Raw genomic sequence first — 20,414 nt, forward strand, 5'->3', positions numbered from 1 at the left:
ACTTGAAATGTATTAAGTGGGCATCTATCAGGGTAAATAGCATGCTTATTGGAGAAATTAAAGGTGTTATATACTAAAGTTTTATGTTTTGAGCACAAGAAAATACTTTTACTGCAAACACATACAGTTAAACCTGGATATAACGAAATTGATAAAAGTTTGCAATAATTCGTTATATGGAGGATTTCGTTACATGCAGTTTTCGCGGTAAAACTCGTTATGGAAACATGGAAAAAAAGCGAAAATTAAAAATCCACGTGGGCAAATTCACCACGTCATTTATTTAGTGGAAAAGAAGTCTGTAAGCTTGCGTTGTGCCTTTCGCGTGAGGGAAGGCAGCACGCAGCGCTCCAAGGACACCAAAGTGTTTAGAGCACTGTCGTCATCCTGGGAGCTGGACATACATCGATGGCATTCAAGACCTCCCTCGCAGTAGACACCAAAGGCTGCTCGCCTTTGGTGGCCATTTGAAAAGAATATATCTGCATTTTAGGTACAGTGGCCGACCGATTATTTGGACTTCGCAGGGACCGAAAAAACGTCCGAAAAATAGAGCAGTCCGAAGAATGAGCAGATTGAAAAACTTGCATTTATTACTTCCAAACGGGCTCAAAAAAGCTGTAAATAGCGCCTTGTTCAGGTTACGTCTCCGTTTCCGTTCAGCAACTTTCTGTTAGCTTGAGAATCGCTGCCTTCTTTTCTAGCGTTATGGTCGAGTACTTTCTGCGCTTCTTAATGGCACATCGCGGCGGCAGAACAGATGTGGCCATGACGTCCAAGCCAGCGTTGTGGGAACGAGAGAAGAGGCACAAAATCACGGGCGCAAAATGGCGACTGGCGACGCGAAGGAACGAAAAACAAAGCAAAATTATAATAATGATGATGATGATGACGTGCAGCTAAATGGGAGAAAAAGGGCTAGCATAGCGTCACCTAGAGCCACTAAATAAGCTGCGCTTAGAGTATCGGCACTCCGTTCCCCGACATTGTTGTGGGCGCCGCCATTTTGGCTCGTATGCAGAACAGACGCAATGGCCGATCGTCACGATTCAAAAGTGCGACTTCCTCAGCATTAGATTCGGTGTTAGGAAGGTCATGTAATACTGCTTTGCTCTGTCGCGAACGGTTTAAACATTTGTGGAGGGCGGAAAAGCATTTCCTGTGATTTCAGATAAAGCTTCAGATAACTGGCAACCATGATTTTAAGCCACAATATGGCCAAGTGTCGTTACTCTGAAGCGTAGCTTATTTAGTGCACTAGCGTCACCTAGCGGTAGGACCAACGTTACTAGATTACCTCAGTTGTGGAACTCAAGCGGAAGGGGGTACCCCCCCTCACTCACTTCAATCCGCCAAGTGTCGTTCGAAGCGCCATCTAGATTTTTGTTTCATAACTGTGCGTTCCAAAGCGCAAAAATGAAGCGCCATCTAGACGCCGTGCTTCGAAATGTACGTAGCGATCCCAGCGATCCCGACCCGATTTCACCGTGCCCGATTCCCGTAGAATATGCTGCAGTTACCAAAGCAGCCGTCCGGTAGCGCATCGAGCGACGCTTGGAGAGTCGTGGTGAGTGAGGGGGGTACTGTTCGTGCATGCAGCGTCTATGAACAGCTCCGTAACTGAGCTAATCTAATAACGTTGGGTAGGACTCAGGGAAGCCCAAGTAGCGCTGCCAAACCAAGCCAATCCATTGGCAGCCAACATAAAATTCAAGATGGTCGCTTCTCGATGGTGTTTTCCGCTGATCGTTCGCGACAATTTTGTCCGAATAATCGAACTTTCGAAACATTGGTCATGAATATACACTATTTCAATGGGGTAAGTCAGGGTTCATTCTTTAGGTACGAAATATAGAACAAGTTCAAATTATCAGTCAGAAAAAAAATGGAGATTGCGGCAGAGCGAGTTCGTTAAATCAAGGTAATCCAGTGCAGGCGCTTCGTTACATGGAGTTCACAGATACAAGCGCTTCTATGAAGATTGCGTCGGGGAATTGAAAAAATTCGTTAAATAGAGGATTTCGTTGTATACAGGTTCGTTACATTCAGGTTTAACTGTACCCGATGGCTTCCGACCTGTACAATAGACCTTTCCCTTTTACCTACCACAAGGAAACACTTTTACCGCAAACATACCCAATGGGCTCCTATCTGCCAAATAAACCTTTTTCTTTTACCTAGATACGTACTTACTCGAATGTAAAGCGAGTTTTTTTTCAAATTTCCCTTACCTAATTTGGGGGTTTGCGTTATAATCGAAATGCCTCAAAATTTGCCTTGGCACTGTCGCAGCACAGGCTCCTTAAAATGGCTGACAAATCTCGCAATCTTTCAATCTTGTGCTGGCAACATATACACGCTGGAAATAGCCAATCCAATCCTATTCTTGTTTGCGACTTGTTGCGCCCATGTTAGGGTTACGGGTTACCTTCACAACGCTTTCTCTTTCTGTTAGGGTTACCGTACCCATGTGGCCGTGTTGTCCGTGTTTTGTGAGCTGCTACGTGCTTCCGCGACAAATGGCGACGCGATGAGCTCAGTACGACGCCCGCTTTAAAAGAAGTGCAATTATGATGGCTGAGGAAATCGGAAACTCTGCCGCGGCTCGACGGGTAGATGTGACAGAATCGACTATCCGTGGGTGCAGGTTCCAGCGTGAAGTGCTCTTCAAGTGTGAACCCGGCCGAAGATGCTTCCGCGGACCACATTGCAGTACTTTTTAAGGTACTTTTTTCCCCTCACTTAACTCGCGTTACATTTGTGTTCTTTTTTTTTTGTTTTTTTGCGCTGTGAAAAGTTACCCCTCGCGTTACAATCGTGGTCGCGTTATATTCGAGTAAATATGGTGACTTGGGTTGGGCCATTTAGACACAAATAAATAAAACATTCAGTTAATGAAGTGAACATGGACTACTTTGGTCACATATTTTACTTACATTACTTACATATTGTCCTCTATCGTACAGTCAAACCCCTTTATAACGAACAGCAGGAAATGCTACCATCAGTTCGATATAGCGAGTAGTTAGATATAGCAAAAAACGTTTACAAAGAACTTCCAAGATGAGTTCGTTGTAAGGCGAAAGCTTCTCTTTCTTTCTCATCTCTTCACTTACGCCTTGTAACAACGCGCCAATTTTTTTTTTTTTTTTTGCATGCGTGCAGAGTGTTTTTTTAGCTTGTTCTTTTGAGTCGCTTCTCTTCGTGGGCAAACGCTTTGAGATGAAAAAGTTTTTTTTTTTCCGTGCTTGTGTGTAGAGTGTATTTTTTTAACTTTCTCCCCTTCCGAGTCACTTCTGTTCGCTCAATTTTGTTCGTAACTTGAGTTTCTGAAATTTTCTTTCTTTCCTACTTTTTTGGGGGGAAGAGGCAGGCTAGAAGACGATTGTTTGCACGTTTTTGCAAGCCTTCCCAGGGGAAAAAGTTTGATATAACTAAGATGTTCGTTATAAAACATACTTTTTACATGCATTTTTATTTAAATGTTCCGCAAGTTCGATATCGACAATGATTCGCTGTACGTGGGTCCGTTCTAAACGTTACAAGACATGTGGCTGCCAGTGAAACCTTTAAAAAGAACTATGAGGAACATTGTGTGCATATAGTATGCGCAAGTTATATGAACATTTAATTATATAGACAAACCTGACAAACCACAAAATTTAGGTATCATTGGAACTCTGCAATTTTATTAGTGTATTCTGTCCTCTTGTTTTCCAGGATGTAACAGTAGCAGCGTAACACGATTTTTAAAAAGTAGCCATTTAAGCTTTTAAGCATGAAATACTTCCAAGCTCCAAGTTGCGCCAACTTGATTATTTATTCACATTCAGCTTTACTCCATTTTATTCAGTTTTACATGGTTTCGGAGAGAGACCTTGATTTTATATAAATCCCGCTCCAGAACCGAGCAAATCAGAGTAAAACTGGGTCAGAAACAGAATTACTGACTCAAAATTCATGTCACCATCTTCCACGATTGGTCAAAAGCTTGCTGTGACTTCTGACGTCAGAACTTCATAACCTTGGCAGGGTTAGCGAAAAATATAATACTTCAGGCTTTCATTTTGCCCTGTGAACGCATCCTGTGCGGAATGCCTATCACACTGCAGTAGCTTGAGCCCTAGCCGAGGCTACGCACTCATTCTGAGGTGGCAGATCACGTGGATATTCATCGTGCACATGAATTTTAATGCGAAAGCATTAACTGTCTCATGGAGCGAGCCAACGTCACCAGTTTGAAGCGCAAAACCGGCTCCTATTTTCCGCCGCAATCCCAATTGGAGCGATTCGCCTTCGGTCCCACTGGCTGGCGCACATCAACGGGGATCCCGTTGGCCGCTGCACCATGGTGCGATGATGTGAACGGGACATAGAGAAAAAGGAAGACAACATCGCAGATCTGACCAACGTTACTACAACTAGCTCAGTTTCCCAGCTCCCCTGGAAACGTGGGCTCGGCAGCGGTCACGAGAACTAGTGTCGCTGCAGTCGAGCATTGGTTTCGGTTCCTCGAGCCGCTCTGCTACATATGCAATGGACACTCGCCTAGCTCCTATTGTTTTGCTTCCTTTGCGCCGAGAGACCCTACTGACTTCAGAGGGAGGGAACAAGCTCTACAAATGAAAGTCAGGAAACATACTGCAAAGTGTAAAGTTTGTGGCGTGCACTTCCGTCACGATATCGGCAGTAAAAACGCGCTTGTTCTTCGTGAGAACTGTCACCTCGCACTTGACAACAGCTCCGCGTTCGGGGACCTTTTATGGCATGTTTAGGAGAAGCTGGAGGCTTTTTCAAAAGCAGACGACGCGTGGGACGGTGGCCACAAGACTCGACTGCAGCACCTTTAGTTCTTGCGACCGCCACGTACGCCACTTCCGCCCATAGCCTGGAATATTGATTGATTGATTGATTGATTGATTGATTGATTGTGGTTTCATGGCGCAAGGGCTACTAAGGCCAAAATGTGCCAAGAGTGGAACTATTGTATAAGCAAGGGTTTGGAAGAAGAGCTATAGTAGCTAATGATGTAATAAAACTATGTATATGAGATTGTATAAGTGTGTACAGGATGAAGGTAAGTTCGGATTACTAATTAAAATCATAGTCGGTGTATAAGGCCGATGTCCATAGGCGTGAGCACAGGGGGGGGCATGGGGGGTGGCCGCCCCCTCTAGTCATCTAGGGGGGGGGGCGCAAAGTTGGCCCGACTCGAGGCGCGACGGCGCTGGCGGCATAGGCCTCCTGCGCTGAAGCTTTGAACAAACTGTAGCGCCCTCATTTTGGGTATACAAGCTCACCTGATTGAGCATAGCCCTAGTTATGGCACGTTGGTCGAGCTTTTATAATTCTATGTGGTGCTAAAGAGCGAAAAAACACTGTTGGACGCCAGAAATCGGCCAAACTCAACGTTGCAAGAGAATCGAAAAGGCCAAATGGACCTTTTCCATATACCGACTGCACCAGGCGGTGGCTGCACGAACTAAAAATCGAGGAAGTGACCTACCTGCGCTACCAATCGATAATGGGAGCTACGCTACCAGTTGCTTCGCTCTCTGAGCTGCGTCGCGTGCCCAACGCGACTTTAAAGAGGGAAATCCGTAGCGTCCACCCAAACATTGTGTCTTCCTTTCCGTCGACGTTCTTATTTTGTGTAACACAATTATATATATGCTGCAGTTACGTGTTCTACTCGCTGATATACAGCCTCCTTCCGAATTTCCTCGATTTTTCGTTCCGACTTCCGCCGCTTGGCATCGGGCGCTCGCGCGTGCGCAGAACGCTTCTCGGAAAAGGTCCATTCATGACACCGTCGCTAGCGCACGAGTCTCTTATCTCTGGGTGGTAACGTTACAACACCTGTGTTGCGACGCTTTAATTTTTTTCTTTCTTTTTGATGTCTACTTTGAAACGCATGAAACGGCATCTCTTGGCTCACGCTCTTAGGGTCTTAGCTTTGACGGCGTTCGAATTTTTGTTCTGTCTTTGTACTTTCATCGTGATCTCGCGCTCCGCACCAGAGCAGGCACGCTTCTGCATGCGTGTCAGTTTGAGACGCTAAATATTGTACTACCGAAAACAAGTCCTAACAAGTCCCATTCGCAGCACCCTCTGGGCAGCACAGGAGGTCCATGGTTCCTTTTCCACGGCATAAAACACCGACGCCAAAGTTCCCTCCCTCTAGTGCGCGCAAATAAAAAACTACCACAAAAATACGCCGCGACGCAGTCAGTCATCGAACAGTTTGCGACAAAATCACGTAGAATTTTGCTTTAGACTTTTCACGATTGGTGAAAAGTACCGTATTTGCACGAATATAACGCGACCACGATTATAACGCGAGGGCAGGTTTTGATGCCCCCCAAAATAAAAAAAAATATTATTACTATTATAACTCGAGCCGAGGCCGCGTCAATTTCTCGCACTCGGGGGCATAGCAGAAGTGAAAAGTCAATGGAAATAGAAGAAATATCGGTTTATGTTTTGACTGCACTCATCCTCACTGCTCAGGTCCTTCCGTTTACAATCCACTTGGCGACTACGCAGATAAGCAGCAGCACGACACCTGCTTGTCTGGCAGTTTCCTTTTCTTCCGTGCAAGCTCCTCGGCAGCCCACAATCCAAACAAGGCAGGAAGCAGAAGCACCAACACACAAACACCAGATCACTCTGGAGCAGAAACTAAACAATGCGAAGGCAGGAAAAGACTTCTGAATCAGATACACGATCACACTTCTTGTTCTGGTCCCTCTGCATAAACAAATGCCTCGTGTTGCACGATTGCGTAATGCGGTCGGTGGCCTTGGCTTGGCTTGTGTTGACTTGACTTGGCCCGGCTTGGCTTGGCTCGAATTGGCCGATATCCGCATTCCCGCATGGCGCGCGCGCCCGCGCTGCGTTTCTGCGGCGTGCGCGCGTTGTACAAACACAAAAGCGATAAAAAGGCTTTTTTTTATGTTTTCTATTCGCCCCTTCACGTGGCCCAATAGCTAATAAATTCCCCTTCACACTCCCACTCCTTTTCCCAACGGATCTTTTGCATTGAGCGGGAGGGATGGCTTTCTCCAGACTCGCGCGCCTCGTGGCTGAACTCGATTCCGAATATAACGCGAGGTGCGTTTTGGAGCACGTAATTTCGAAAAAAAACTCGCGTTATATTCGTGCAAATACGGTACTATATCTTCCACGTGCTACACATTTTTAGTATTCTGGTCATAAAATATTTTTACCACCACATAACATACCTATTAGTTTGTATAATGTTTGTTGAGCATGACATAATGCGTGCGTTATGTGTTTCATTATTCCATTCGCATTGCCACTTAGTTCGAATGCAACACTTCAAAGGGATGTGGTAGTCTTTGTATGGTATTTTTTGCAGGTCTATTTGCCTCTCATTTGCGGAATTTGCAGCACTATCAGCCTTTTCATTACCTAGGATGCCGACGTGGCTTGGGACCCAGCAGAAAATTATCTCAATCTGCTTGTACGAGGCAGCGATAACTTTATTTTGTAATTCTAGAACAAGCGGATTTCTAATACGCTTCAGTGATGTAAGTGCTCTTAACGAACTCAAGGAATCTGTGTAAACAATGGAGCGGCGAAGCCTTTTTTCGTTGCATAATCAACAGCTAACAGCAGGCCATAGAGCTCAGCTGTCAGTATGGTGGCTGAATTTTTGATTCTCTTGATCTGTTTCACAGATGGCCCTATCATAGCACAGCCAACCACAGACTGTTTTAGTCCCATCTGTATACAGACCTACGTACTGTTCATATTGATTTTGTAGCTGAAAGAATTCCTGCCTCATGACTTCACATGGTGTACTATCTTTTTTGGAATGTTTAGTCAGCGTAAGATCACAATTAATGATATGATAATCCCACGGGGCTATAGTGGTTAAGCAATGACCTACTAGAGGCCTGGGATCTAGCTCTACAGACGCAGCATTGATTGATTGATTTTGGGGGTTTATGGCGCAATAGCTACGAGGCCATCTGCGCCAAACTAATTGAAGGTCCTTACTATAAAACGGGTTTTACAAAACGGAAAACCAAAAAGCTATAATTGGTGTAAAAAGCCAATACTACCAAGAAATTCAATTACTCGTTCAAAAGAGACCAGAGGATTCTCTCCCAGAAGTAGAGCAGCATGAAATGGGATATGATGTTGAAAAAATTCAGGAAAATGAATGCGGCGCTTGGGCTCAAGGCCAGGGCACAACCACAGGATATGCAAAACAGTGAGCCTATCACCACACTGATCGCAGACTGGTGGATCCTCTCCCGAAAGCAGATACCTATGGGTTATAAAAGAGTGTCCGATTCTCAGACGGCACAACGTTTCATGAAGTCGGCTCTTGCATGAAGAGCTTTCCCAAACTCCCAAAGCCGGTTTGGTAACATGAGGCTTGTTACCGCACTCCATGTCCCATTCCAATTGCCAAGAATGAAGAACCGAGGACTTCACCAAGGGCTTAATATCTTGATAGGGTAAACAGAACAGAGATTGTGGAAGGTTACCGGCAGACCCTGCAAGCTTGTCGGCTTCTTCATTGCCTTGTATGCCAGTGTGACTGGGTACCCAACAAAATTTTATATTTTGACCTCCATGCAAAGCAGTGTTAAGTTTGTATTGAATCTGTTGTACAAGCATATTTTTAGTATCTTTAAGAGATCAAACTGCAAGAATCACACTTTGAGAGTCAACAAACAGGACCGCCCTCAGTATTTTCCTATTGATAATGCATTCGATCGCCATTGATACCGCATAGAGCTCCGCAGTAAAAATGCTGGCGACACAGTCGAGTCGTTGAACCTTGGAGAAGCATTCAGAATATACAGCGCAACCGACAAAAGAAGAGGTCTTGGCACCATCTGTATAAACATGAAGATACCCATCATACTTAGTTTGCAGTTCACCAAACTCTTGCTTAATTACAGCATGGGAAATGCTGTGCTTGTTGAACTTCGCAAGTGACCAGTCAGATTCAACTCGCTGTGCTTTCCAAGGTGGAATACCGTTGACTCTCCTAACGAGGCTGACCTGGTCCAGAGGAAGGTGCAGAGAAGTGCGAAGATGTTCAATACGGAAGCTTAACGGTGTCACAATGCTTGGTTTATTTTCAAAAAGGCGAAAGAACCTTGACCTTGTAAGTGAAGAGTACGTCGGATGCTGTGGGTCGGCCAGAATCTTGTAAGCGTACGTTAGACTAAGATATGTACGTCGTTTGTTCAGGGACAGCTCATTGGATTCTGCATACAAACTGAGGACGGGCAACGTCCGGAAGGCTCCTGTTGCCAGTCACAAGCCGAGATGGTGAACTGGGTCCAACATTTTAAGGGCAGAAGGCCGAGCCGATCCATACACTACTGCACCGTAGTCAAGACGGGATCGTACAAGGGCGTTGTATAACTGCAGGATACATTTTCTATCAGACCCCTCAGACTTGTGAGATAAAACTTTCAAAAGGTTTGTGGACTGAAGGCATTTTTGCTTCAGAGCTTTAAGGTGGGAAATAAAGTTAAGTTTTTTATCGAATATTACACCAAGAAATCGGTGCTCCTTTCTAACTGGAATAGGTGTTCCATTTAATTCCAGGGATGGATCCAAAGACAGCCCGCGACGCAAAGAAAAAGGAACACGGACCGTTTTTGAAGCAGAGAACTTGAACCCATTTTCGTCGGCCCACTTGGACAGTTTGTTTATCGCTAATTGCAACTGGCGCTCACAACTAGAAAGGTTACAGGACGATGATGAAATCTGTATATCATCAGCATAAAGAGAATATGAAATAGAGGGTGGCAGCAGTCGTGCGAGTGAATGCATTGTTAGCAAAAACAAAGTTACACTTAAAACACCCCCTTGAGGGACTCCATTTTCTTGAACAAAGGAATCAGATAGGGCTGAGCCAAGACGAACTTGGAAAGTCCTGTCTGTCAGATATTCCTTTATGCTTTGCAGCAGACGGCCCCGGATATTACAGGCATACAGGTTTCGGAGAATCCCATACCTCCACGCTGTGTCATATGCCCTTTCTAAGCCGAAAAAAACCGCAACACAGTGCTGCCTGTTTACAAATGCCTCACGTATCACAGTTTCCAGGCGAACTAAGTGGTCAAGGGTAGATTGACCTTGGCGGAATCCACATTGATAGTTATCAAAGGCCCTCTGTCTTTCTAACATGTAGACCAGTCGCCTGTTTATAAGCCTTTCATATGTTTTCCCAAGGCAGCTTGTGAGAGCAATTGGGCGATAGCTTGATGGTTGTGAGGGGTCTTTGTTAGGCTTTAGGAGTGGGATGATATGTGCGTGTTTCCAAGCCTGAGGGAAACATGCCTTTTCCCACAAAAGATTAAAAAACAGGAGAAGGTTTTCAAGGGATTCTGGGGAAAGGCGGCGCAGCATTTCATAATGAATTCCATCGGGACCAGGGGCAGAGAGCTTTGTCACATTAAGAGCCATCTCAAGCTCGCATTGCGTAAATGGTTGGTTATAGGATGCTGAGTTTCCTCCCGACATGACAAGCTTTTGTCGTTCCGCACGAGATTTTAACTGTTCGAAGGTAACACTGTAGTTGGCCGAACTAGATGAATTATAAAAATGTTCCCCGAGTATGTTCCCAATATCTTTTAGTGATGAAGAAGGAGCATTAAACGTTGGAATGGCAAAGCACCTGTAATCCCCATTTACTTTCCTGTATCTGTCCCAGGCCTCCTTGGCTGGGACAAAGCTGGTTAAAGAAGAGAGATACTTCATCCACGACTTCCGCTTTGCCTGCTTCCTTGTCCAACGAGCCTTGGCTTTTCGTCGCTTGAACTCAACAAGGTTGCTTGAAGTGGGGTATCTGCGAAATCTGCCCCACGCCCTATTTTGGTCTGCCCGGGTTGTGGCACACTCCTTATTCCACCAAGGTTTACATTTTTTGGGTATATTACCAGATGTTTGTGGAATGGACTGCTGAGCAGCCTTTAGTATCTGCTCAGTAACATAAAGTGTAGCGTTCTCAGGGGACATAGAAGAAAGAATCGAAGGATCTAAAGTGGAGTGAAGATTAAAAAGCGTCCAGTCGGCCTTGTCTAATTTCCACCTAGGGGAACGCTTTAAAAGATTAGGCAATGGAACAGTACTTTCTAAAACAATAGGATAATGATCACTTCCAAAAGGGTTATGGAGAACCTTCCATGAAAAGCAAGGAAGTAATGAAGGTGAAGCGATACAAAGATCAATAGATGTGAATGAGTTGTGTGCCGCACTAAAAAAAGTTGGTTCTTTCCCGTTAAGAAGACACAGCCCAGAAGACAATAAAAGACGTTCAATCACACTGCCACGGGAGTCCTGACGGGTACTACCCCACATGGGATGATGAGCGTTAAAATCACCCAAAATTAAAAACGGTTGAGGAAGCTGTCCTACAAGTCCCTGCAGCTCTTGAATATTCAAAGGAACATTTGGTGGTAAGTATAAAGAAACAAGCGTTACAAGGCGGTCCACGAGGAGACGCATTGCAACAGCCTCCAGAGGTGTGCAGAGCGGAACTTGAGAGCAAGCGACTCCTCTCTGCACAACTACTGCAACGCCACCAGAAGGAGTGGAAGCGGGACGGTCTTTCCTAAAAATTTGGTGACGTCTTAAAATGTTAAAAGAATTAGAGTGAAGATGGGTTTCTTGCAAGGCAAGAGCGATGGGTCGAAGATCATCCATGAAATGATTGACATCATCAATATTCCTTAAAATACCGCGACAGTTCCATTGCATAAAATGTAACTTCGTCATCTACTAAAAAAGTGTGTAAATATGTAAATATAAGGAGATAAAACCTAGCAAAATATATAAAGCTATAGAGAGCCAACTCAAGCTAGGCAGAAGATGTGACCACAATACGGCAGCTATTGGGGTCATCACTTGAGCGCTACTACAGGTTGCTTCTTTTTAGATTTACGAGAAGGTGTTTCCCATTCCATACCATCCTGGTCGGACCCAGGAGTAGACTGACTGTCAGCATCAGTTGTTATCTCCATGTCCTGGGAAGTGTCTGATGGATGGAGTACGACGGAGCTGGTCCGGCCTGGCACGCGCGGGGGAAAACCCCGGCCACGACCGGATGGGAAAGTGGCAGACGAGCTGGGCAAGGGGTCACCCAACCTCGTCTTGACACCTCCTTTCACAGGAGCTGCATGGGTACCATGCTGCTCCTTCGGTAGGGGGACCCTCTCCACCGAGCAGGAGCGAGAAGCTCGCTCCTCCCTAGGAGGGGACCTAGGAGAGGGGGAAGGCGCGGCTGCTGCCGGCCTGTGCTTGGATGGAAGGGCAGCACGCGTGCTACCACCAGGGACTGGGGGAAGCTGCCGCTGCCTCTGTTGGGGAGCTGGGGCCCTGCGGTCGGCCGCCAAGATCTCGGGAGAGACCTGGGTGGCCCTCGACTCCAAGCGTGGTGCTGGGCCCCCGCGCACCACGTCGGCAAAACTCCCCTTTGACACAAAGGAGAATCGCTTCTTTGCTTCTGAATACGATAGGTTCTCCTTCACTTTAATGGTAAGGACGTCTTTTTCTTGTTTAAACGAGGGACAGGTACGATAGTAAGCGGGGTGTGGTCCACCGCAATTAAAACAGTGGGCCACAGCCTCCTCACAAATGTCACAAACATGGCCCTGACTGCCACACTTTGCACATGTCTCCTTTCCTCGGCAGCTGCGTGCTCCGTGACCAAAACGTTGGCAACGGAAGCACCGCTGGGGGTTGGGGACGTAAGGGCGAATGCGGCAGTTCAGATATCCTGCCTTGACGGTCTCAGGGAGTATGTGCTTTTCAAAGGTCAGAATAACATGTTTGGAAGGAACCTGTTCACCATTTTTCCAAAACATGATGTGTTTAACAGCAACAACGCCGGAACCTTTGAGTCCCTCGAAAAGTTCTTCTTCACTTGTGTCCAAAAAGTCGTCCTCAGAGAGAACTCCACGAATGGTGTTAAGTGTGCGATGAGGACTCACCGACACCTTTACGTCAACAATGGTGGTTAGGTTGAGGAGTGCTTCGCTTTGTTTTTTTGTGTTCACTTCCGCAAGGAGGTCTCCAGAGTACAGTTTTTTTGCCTTGTAGGAAAACCCTACAAGGTGCTCTAGAACTTTGGCTACAATGAAAGGTGACATTTTTGCAACTGACTTCTGTTCATCAAGAGAGTGAACAACAAAAAACTTTGTGAAGGATTCTATCTCAGCATCTTTGTCAATGGTTTTGTGTTCAAGACAATGCCTTTTAAGGGCGCGCCCTGAACGGGGTTAAGAGGGGTGGGGCGCCATAAGAGGGCAAAGAGTGTTCAGAATCCGCGGTGCACCGCCCACCACCGAGCCCAACAAGGGGTTAGGTAACGCACCATAACAAGAAAGGCTTGGCTGGAGACGTTACGCTGACAGTGCTGCCGGGAAACTATACCCAAGTGTGGGTCAAGACAGAGGTCCATCACCACCCATGGTTAGCCCTTGCCGCCAAAGAGGGGTGAAAAGGAGTAAGGTAAGTGAGAGAGAAGTAAAAGAACCAGGAAAGGTAAAAGTGAAAGATCGGAGGGGTTAGTAGAAGAAAAGGCGACTAGACTGAATCATCCTGGCCGGGCCTTACCAGGACTCCCGTCTATAAGAAGTGGGGGCCGAAGTGGTGTATTGCCTCACCCGGGGGGCCCCGAAGGGTCCAAACCTACCCCGGGCTCGGCTCAACCACCAGGATGCCCTTTTCCCCAGACACGGGAAAGCCACGCACAGCCAGACGTGGGCGGGCGAACCCGCATGGCTCGGGGTCCGTGGAGACGCCACCCTCCAAACACCTGCTTTCACAGGTGCCCCCTGCGGGGTACAGACGCAGCATAATTCGTATTCCTAATTGCAAAAGGAGGAACAACGATTGGTTTATTTTCAAACGTTCTCTGAAACCTGATGTTTTCGAGGTTATCGCGACTTTTAGCTTTATAACTTTTAGCCTCATCACAGATGAGGCTAAAACTTATAAATGTTCACACTGACGAAAAAAAAATGAATTGGCAGGTCACCGAAAAACACATCAAGGTCTTCGTCACCTCTGTCGTCGTCTGACACCATCTCCACAGGACTGCTGGTACTTGTTGAGGGACCAGAAAGGTGACTTAATTGCATATACGTTGCAGATGTCCCGATTGCACTAACAACCGCCACAGGAAGTTTGTAATCAAAACCACTCCTCTTGTGTCGCATCAGCCCCATTCTTACGACGAGGAAGGCATTTGTTGTTTCAGGCTTCAGCATGTTCCTCAACTTGGATTTTACTATGTTAAGCTGACTAAACGTCCTCTCTACTTCGGCATTTGAGTAGGGCAGCACCAGCATCGACATGGCAAATCTGACCAACTTGGCGAATGGATTTTTGCCACAGGCGTCCTTATAGGAGTGAACTTGACACCAAAACGACTGCGCGGATGATATTTGCTCCCAGTTAAGGAGGGTGATTTTGCTCCACTGGTTTTGAATTTTTTCAATTGTTTCAGGGGGCACTGCCATTGCTTCCACCAGGAGAATCAATGGCTCATTCATGACGCACAAAGTGTCTCCGACCGATAAAAGTGATGTCTTCTGGAGAACAGTGATGTTGTCAGGAAGTCGCTGCCTGATTTGATCTACTACCGTGGTAATAAACCTTATGCAGCTTTCTCGCATCACAGCTTCATCTGCGAGAGAAAACCCGTCGGTCTTCCAAGCCTTCATGTTGTCAACGTACGTCTCAAACAGGTAGCCCAGATATGGCTTGGGGTTCAAGTGGTCCTCAAGTCTGGACGTCAGAACGTCCATTTTCTCTATCGGATTACAACTTTATGAACCAAGCTCGAAAGCAAAGTCATAAGGTCTTTCAGCAGCTTTGTTTGATCCATATCTTTCGCCTTGATTGCCTTGTTAACCTTCTGAACATCTCTCAGAATCGGTCTCAAAAAAAGCAAGTACCCCAGATTGATCTGGTTTTCGTACATACCATACAGCACCTCTGCTGCATAGCACTTTTCAGGGCGCCTCGCCATCTCGAAGTGCGTCTTCGATTCGGTCCACTGGTCTATGATCCTTGATACAGCTATTTCGATGGGATAGCCACCACGTCCTGCACACTTGCACAATCTTCAGTGGTTCACCGCCGTCAGTCATCATACCGTAGAGCTTCTTGTATGCAAGTTGCCAGGCAGGGGATCTTGCCTAGAAAGCGATCGCTGCTTTGAAGCCTCACGGATTCGTTTGTCTGAGACGTGCGCAGCAAGTGACCAGGAGACCTACTAGCCTGCTGAAGTTAAACAATTTCTGCATTTTTGGAGGACACGGAACTTTTTTTTTTTGCAAGATGATTTTGAATCGGTGCACTGCATGAGGAATCCACCAGAAATCCGCCATGTATGAAAATGGCCCGTCAAAAAATCCGCTAGCCGCTAAACTAATTTTTTCTCCCGTCAGAAAAATAAAATCCGCCAGATTTAGTGGAAAATCCGCTAAATTGGCATTTTTGACATTGGTCGCTGCCACACTCATGAGCTTCTCTCGTGCATTCCATACACCACAAACGGTAGTCCCCTCTCACGTTCCAGTGCCGACTTTTTGTTCCACGTTCGATGGACTTGATAATATTCAGCTTCTCCTTGATGCTGAGAACGCGGAGTTTTTAACGCCTCGACATTGTCCCGTCTTTGCGCACACAATGCACTTTCTGCACACTTGGATATCAAACGGTTGACGGCTCCCAGAATACAAATGTACCAAAATCCGAGTGCCTGTAGCCTGAGCAGCAAGAGAAATCTCATTCAGAAAACCGCAACTATGGGCAACCAATCTCAAGTTCGCAACCTCCTGCGCAGCCCGCCAAGCCAGCCAAGCCTGCGACAATTCACTCAGAGCAGGTGGTTAGGGGGCGCCATAGCAGAGCGACACCCAGGGCCCTCTGCCAGCAGTGATTCGGAGCGCTGAGCTGTCTCCACAAGGCGCCGGTTTCGAAAGTAATGAGATGCCTCCTATCTTGCTATTTTGCGGGTTTAAGCCCATTAATGAGCTTAGCTGGCATTTTCGACAGCAGGCGTTAAAAACAGGACGAAAGCTTATGGAGAGCAAACACGTATATGCCGTGAAAGAGATTTATGGCACAGATATCTCGGCGAAGTGCCACTCTCAACAAGGGAGGCATGTCTATAACATCACGATCCAGGTGAGTGCGCAATCAAAAACGGGTAAAAATTCATGCCCAGTAGCATCTGGCGGATTTGTGTTGCTAGTTAGCATGAACATTCACTAGCTATAATTGCCTCAAAATTACAAATGATATATTTGGCTTCTATACAGGTCAATCATCTGTCGCGAAAAATCACCGACAGCATGTGCGACTGTAAGCACGTTGCTGCCGTCGCCTTGTTCGTGAGCGATGACGAAACAGCAGCGTGCACGAGCCTTCCCCAAGCATGGGGAAAGCCATCAAAAAAGCCGACACTGCAGGATAAGGCGCCCATCAGTGTACTCTTTGGAGGTAACATTTGAACACATACCGATTCACCTGCCTTAATGAAATACAGACTTGAATACGTTTTAAATCGCGTAACACCTCGATTTTCAAAAGGCAGGATCTTCTCTGGAGGGAAGCGGCTTCCCGTGTTTTCACTGTCGCACATTTTGGACCACTCTGATGGCATCGAGCTGAGACAACTTAGAATGGATCCTGTAATTCTATAATGTGAGCCTGTACTGCAAAGCATCGTGGAGGCAACAGTCCTGAGCGCCGAGAGGCTGGCGGTTGATGAAGTCCTCTCAAAGACAGAGATGAGAACATATCACGCCCTTCAAGTGACTGGGTCATACCCCAAATTAAAAGTTTCCCCACGACAGCATTATCAGGAAATGACAAGCCAGGAATCCACATTTTTTTAAAAGAATGTTGTGTGTGCCAATGCCCTAGATCTGTGCATGGACACCCACAGCAGTCACAGTGTGCAAGGTAAGGAATTTTTGCGACATTCATATTTTTCTTGTTTCTACAGAATATGGCAACTCACCAGTTATAGTGCTATTTATAGCGTGCCACAAGCCTTGTCCAGAACAGGTGGATGATGCAATTTATACTATTACAGATGGTACAAAGAATGCAAAATGCGTATAACGAGCTCTATGGTGCATACCATCTTGAGGACAAGGAAGACGGCAGAGGAGCTTGTCACGAGCCTCCTAACAGTGAAGAGGTTTTCATGTGATGCAACACGCTATGGTAAATTATATTTTCATATTACTATAACCATACTGTACATTATTCCTTTTAATGATTGAGTGCTACAAACTTCTCACGCAGGCCTATTGACTGAGCCAGTAGCAAGAAAGCAGTTTGGAAGGAAAACAGGACATCATGTCGTGGAGGTATGAAAATCTAATATTTTCGTCCCACAAGTTTCGTTTATTTGAAAAACAACAATCCTGTTCAAAACACGGCAACTTTGCACAATGAAGGGATCGGTGGCCGAGTGGTCTAGCGCACACCAGCTCGGAGCACGTGGAGCGAAAGCTCGCGCTGCAGAACCCAGGGATCCTGGGTTCGAGCCCCACCCCTGCCCGTTTCGATCTGGATGAGCATCGTACCGGCGTGTGGTCGTGTATCACTACTGCGTGGTGCACGTTAAAGACCCCAGGCTAGCGGTTGTATCGCACTGGCTAAATTTCTCATCTACAGCTGGGAGACTCGTCGCCCCTGTGAGGCAGACCAAGTTCTAGGCTGTATAAACATACACACAACCCAATTTTTTTTTTGAAGTGTAAATTTTGTGAGGCTGTTCTATAATGTAATAAGTCAGGTATATTACCCCATTATCAAATTCAACCGCTAATTCTTCTATTTTTCTTTTGCTTGATGTAGGTGGGGCTGCTCATGCGTAAGCAGCAGCCGTGGCTATGTGGAAGCCCTGATGGCCTTTTTACTAAAGGAGATGGCCCCTTGCTTGAGATCAAGTGCCCACACTCTATCAGGAAATCCGTAGTTCTAGACGCCACCAAGGAGGTTTGCTTCGTTAAATACCTCATGTACGTAGATGGCAAATTGCATCTGCGTACCTCCCACAGGTACTACACGCAGGTTCAAATGCTGATGTACATTCTCAACCTGAAGGAGTGTTTCTTCTTTGTCTACACGAGTGTTGACAGCGCCATTTTTCTTGTAGACAGCGATGACCCTTTCTTGGAAACTGCCCTCAGGTACCTGGAAGCGTTCTACAGTAAAGCCCGCTTATATCGAACACGGGTATATCGAATTATTGCCTGTATCGAACCCTTGTAGAATTCTGATAAAAATTCCATGTATTTTGAACTTTTTATATCGAACGCAATCTTGCTCATAATGGATATATCGAACTTTCCGCGCCGGATTTGGCGCGCTCCTAAGGCATGCGGCAGGCTTCCTTGCAATACGCCGGTGTATTGCGAGGAAGCCTGCCGCATGCGAGAAAACCTACCGCGCGCACAGCTGTGGCGCGGCGGGCGCTTGCGATTGTACGAGGGGGGACCCAAAAGAAACCAAACTAATTCTTTTTTAAGCAGAGCTTTTGCAGTATCGCGTTTTGCCGCCAGGAGTTGATAGAGCAAACATTGCTGAGTCATTAGGCCTAATTCCATCCTCGAAGAAGGTTAGGACTAGTTGCGGCTGGGTTTATAGTGACAAGTGTTTCGTGTGGGCGTCGTTTTTGCAATGTCTGATTTCTGTGAACAGCGTGCGGCGGTTAAATTCTGTTTTTTGCTCGGAAAAAGTGGAACAGAAACTATTGAATCGTTAAAAACGGCGTACAAGGACGATTCCATGGGCAAAACTCAAGTGTTTGAGTGGTTTTCCCGTTTCAAGAATGGCGACATGTCAATTGATGACAAACCTCGTTCCGGTCATCCTTCCACGGCACGAACACATGAAAACGTTGAAAAAATTTGTGCAATCATCAACGAAGATCGACGACGGACCATTGACGAAATTGTGGAGCTGTCGGGAGTGAGTTGGAGTTCATTGGAGCGAATTCTGACAGAAGATTTGGGAATGAAAAGGGTGGCTGCCAAATTCGTGCCACGACTGCTGACTGCTGAACAAAAGCAAGGTCGCGTGGAAGCATGCTGTGCTTTGAAAGAAGAGTCCCGAAGTGACCCAAACTTTTTTTCAAAAGTTATTACAGGTGACGAAACTTGGTGCTATGGTTACGATCCTGAATCAAAGCAACAATCAAGCCAGTGGAAGACTTCAGGTTCGCCTCGCCCCAAGAAAGCTCGTCAGGTGAAATCAAACATCAAAACAATGCTGATTAGTTTTTTCGATGTGAAAGGAGTCGTCCATTCAGAGTTTGTTCCGCAGGGTCACACAGTTAACCAGGCTTTCTACTTGGAGGTTTTGAAAAGATTGCGCAACAGTGTGCGGCGGAAGCGGCCCGATTTGTGGAAGTCGGGTGACTGGTTTTTCCATCATGACAATGCCCCGGCTCACACTGCCTTGTCTGTACGACAATACTTGACCAAAAATGGTATGACCCCTGTTCCTCACCCCCCATACTCACCCGACCTTGCCCCGTGCGACTTTTTTTTGTTTCCTAGAATGAAAAGAGAAATGAAAGGAAAGCGTTTTGCTGACGTTGCTGAGGTGAAGAAAAAACGACGAAGGCGCTGTCAAGCATCACAAAAGATGAATTTAAACAATGTTTCGACACATGGATTAAAAGATTAGACAAGTGTATTAGTGCAAGTGGACAGTACTTTGAAGGAGATTGAACGTTTGTACTTGAAATGGGAATAAATAAGTGCAAAAAAGTTTAGTTTGGTTTCTTTTGGGTCCCCCCTCGTAGAGTGCTTGAACAGCACTACACGTGCATGCCGTTGGTGCCGAAAGCGCCATGTAGGGCACTGCGGTGTTGCCGATCCCCAAGTCCGCGCCACCCGCTGCCCACAGTGTTGCCAGATTGGGCTATATATAGCCAAATTGGGCTACATTTTTTTCTATAGTTTTGTTTAACCCGAGACTGGGGTATTTCGGAAAAGGGACGAGAAGAAAAGAGGCCACAAGGAGGCGACGTCTCAAACACAGCTAAGGATTTTATTCCATCGTATGCACTTTTATACACACCACGTCCACACACCACCAACCAAGTCGACCAATGACAATATAACACCCGGAATACACTAAGCCAAACATAGGCCCAAAAAATTACAAAAGAAAAATCTTTCAACCAGACAAAAGGACAAGATAAGCCTCCGACTACACAAAGTCAACAAAGAACCGTTAAAAGGTTTTTTCAAACCCGCAAACACACGGAACCAAAGGGAAAGAGGGCATACAAGAACTAATTACACAAAGCCAAGCAACAAACCATTAAACTAGCCGGTACTTAGTCACCGTAAAAAAAAAAAAAAAAAAAAAAAAAA

At 46.1% G+C, this 20,414-nt stretch overlaps 1 pseudogene; it reads right to left on the bottom strand.

Annotated features, from left to right (window-relative positions):
- Positions 1 to 13,985: 13,985 nt before the first annotated feature.
- On the bottom strand, positions 13,986 to 14,860 carry LOC120840240 (annotated as a pseudogene).
- Between the last annotated feature and the right edge of the window lie 5,554 nt (positions 14,861 to 20,414).

The sequence above is a fragment of the Ixodes scapularis genome, unplaced genomic scaffold, assembly GCF_016920785.2.
Source record: "Ixodes scapularis isolate PalLabHiFi unplaced genomic scaffold, ASM1692078v2 PGA_scaffold0__279_contigs__length_252992795, whole genome shotgun sequence".
Classification (NCBI taxonomy): Eukaryota; Metazoa; Arthropoda; class Arachnida; order Ixodida; family Ixodidae; genus Ixodes; species Ixodes scapularis.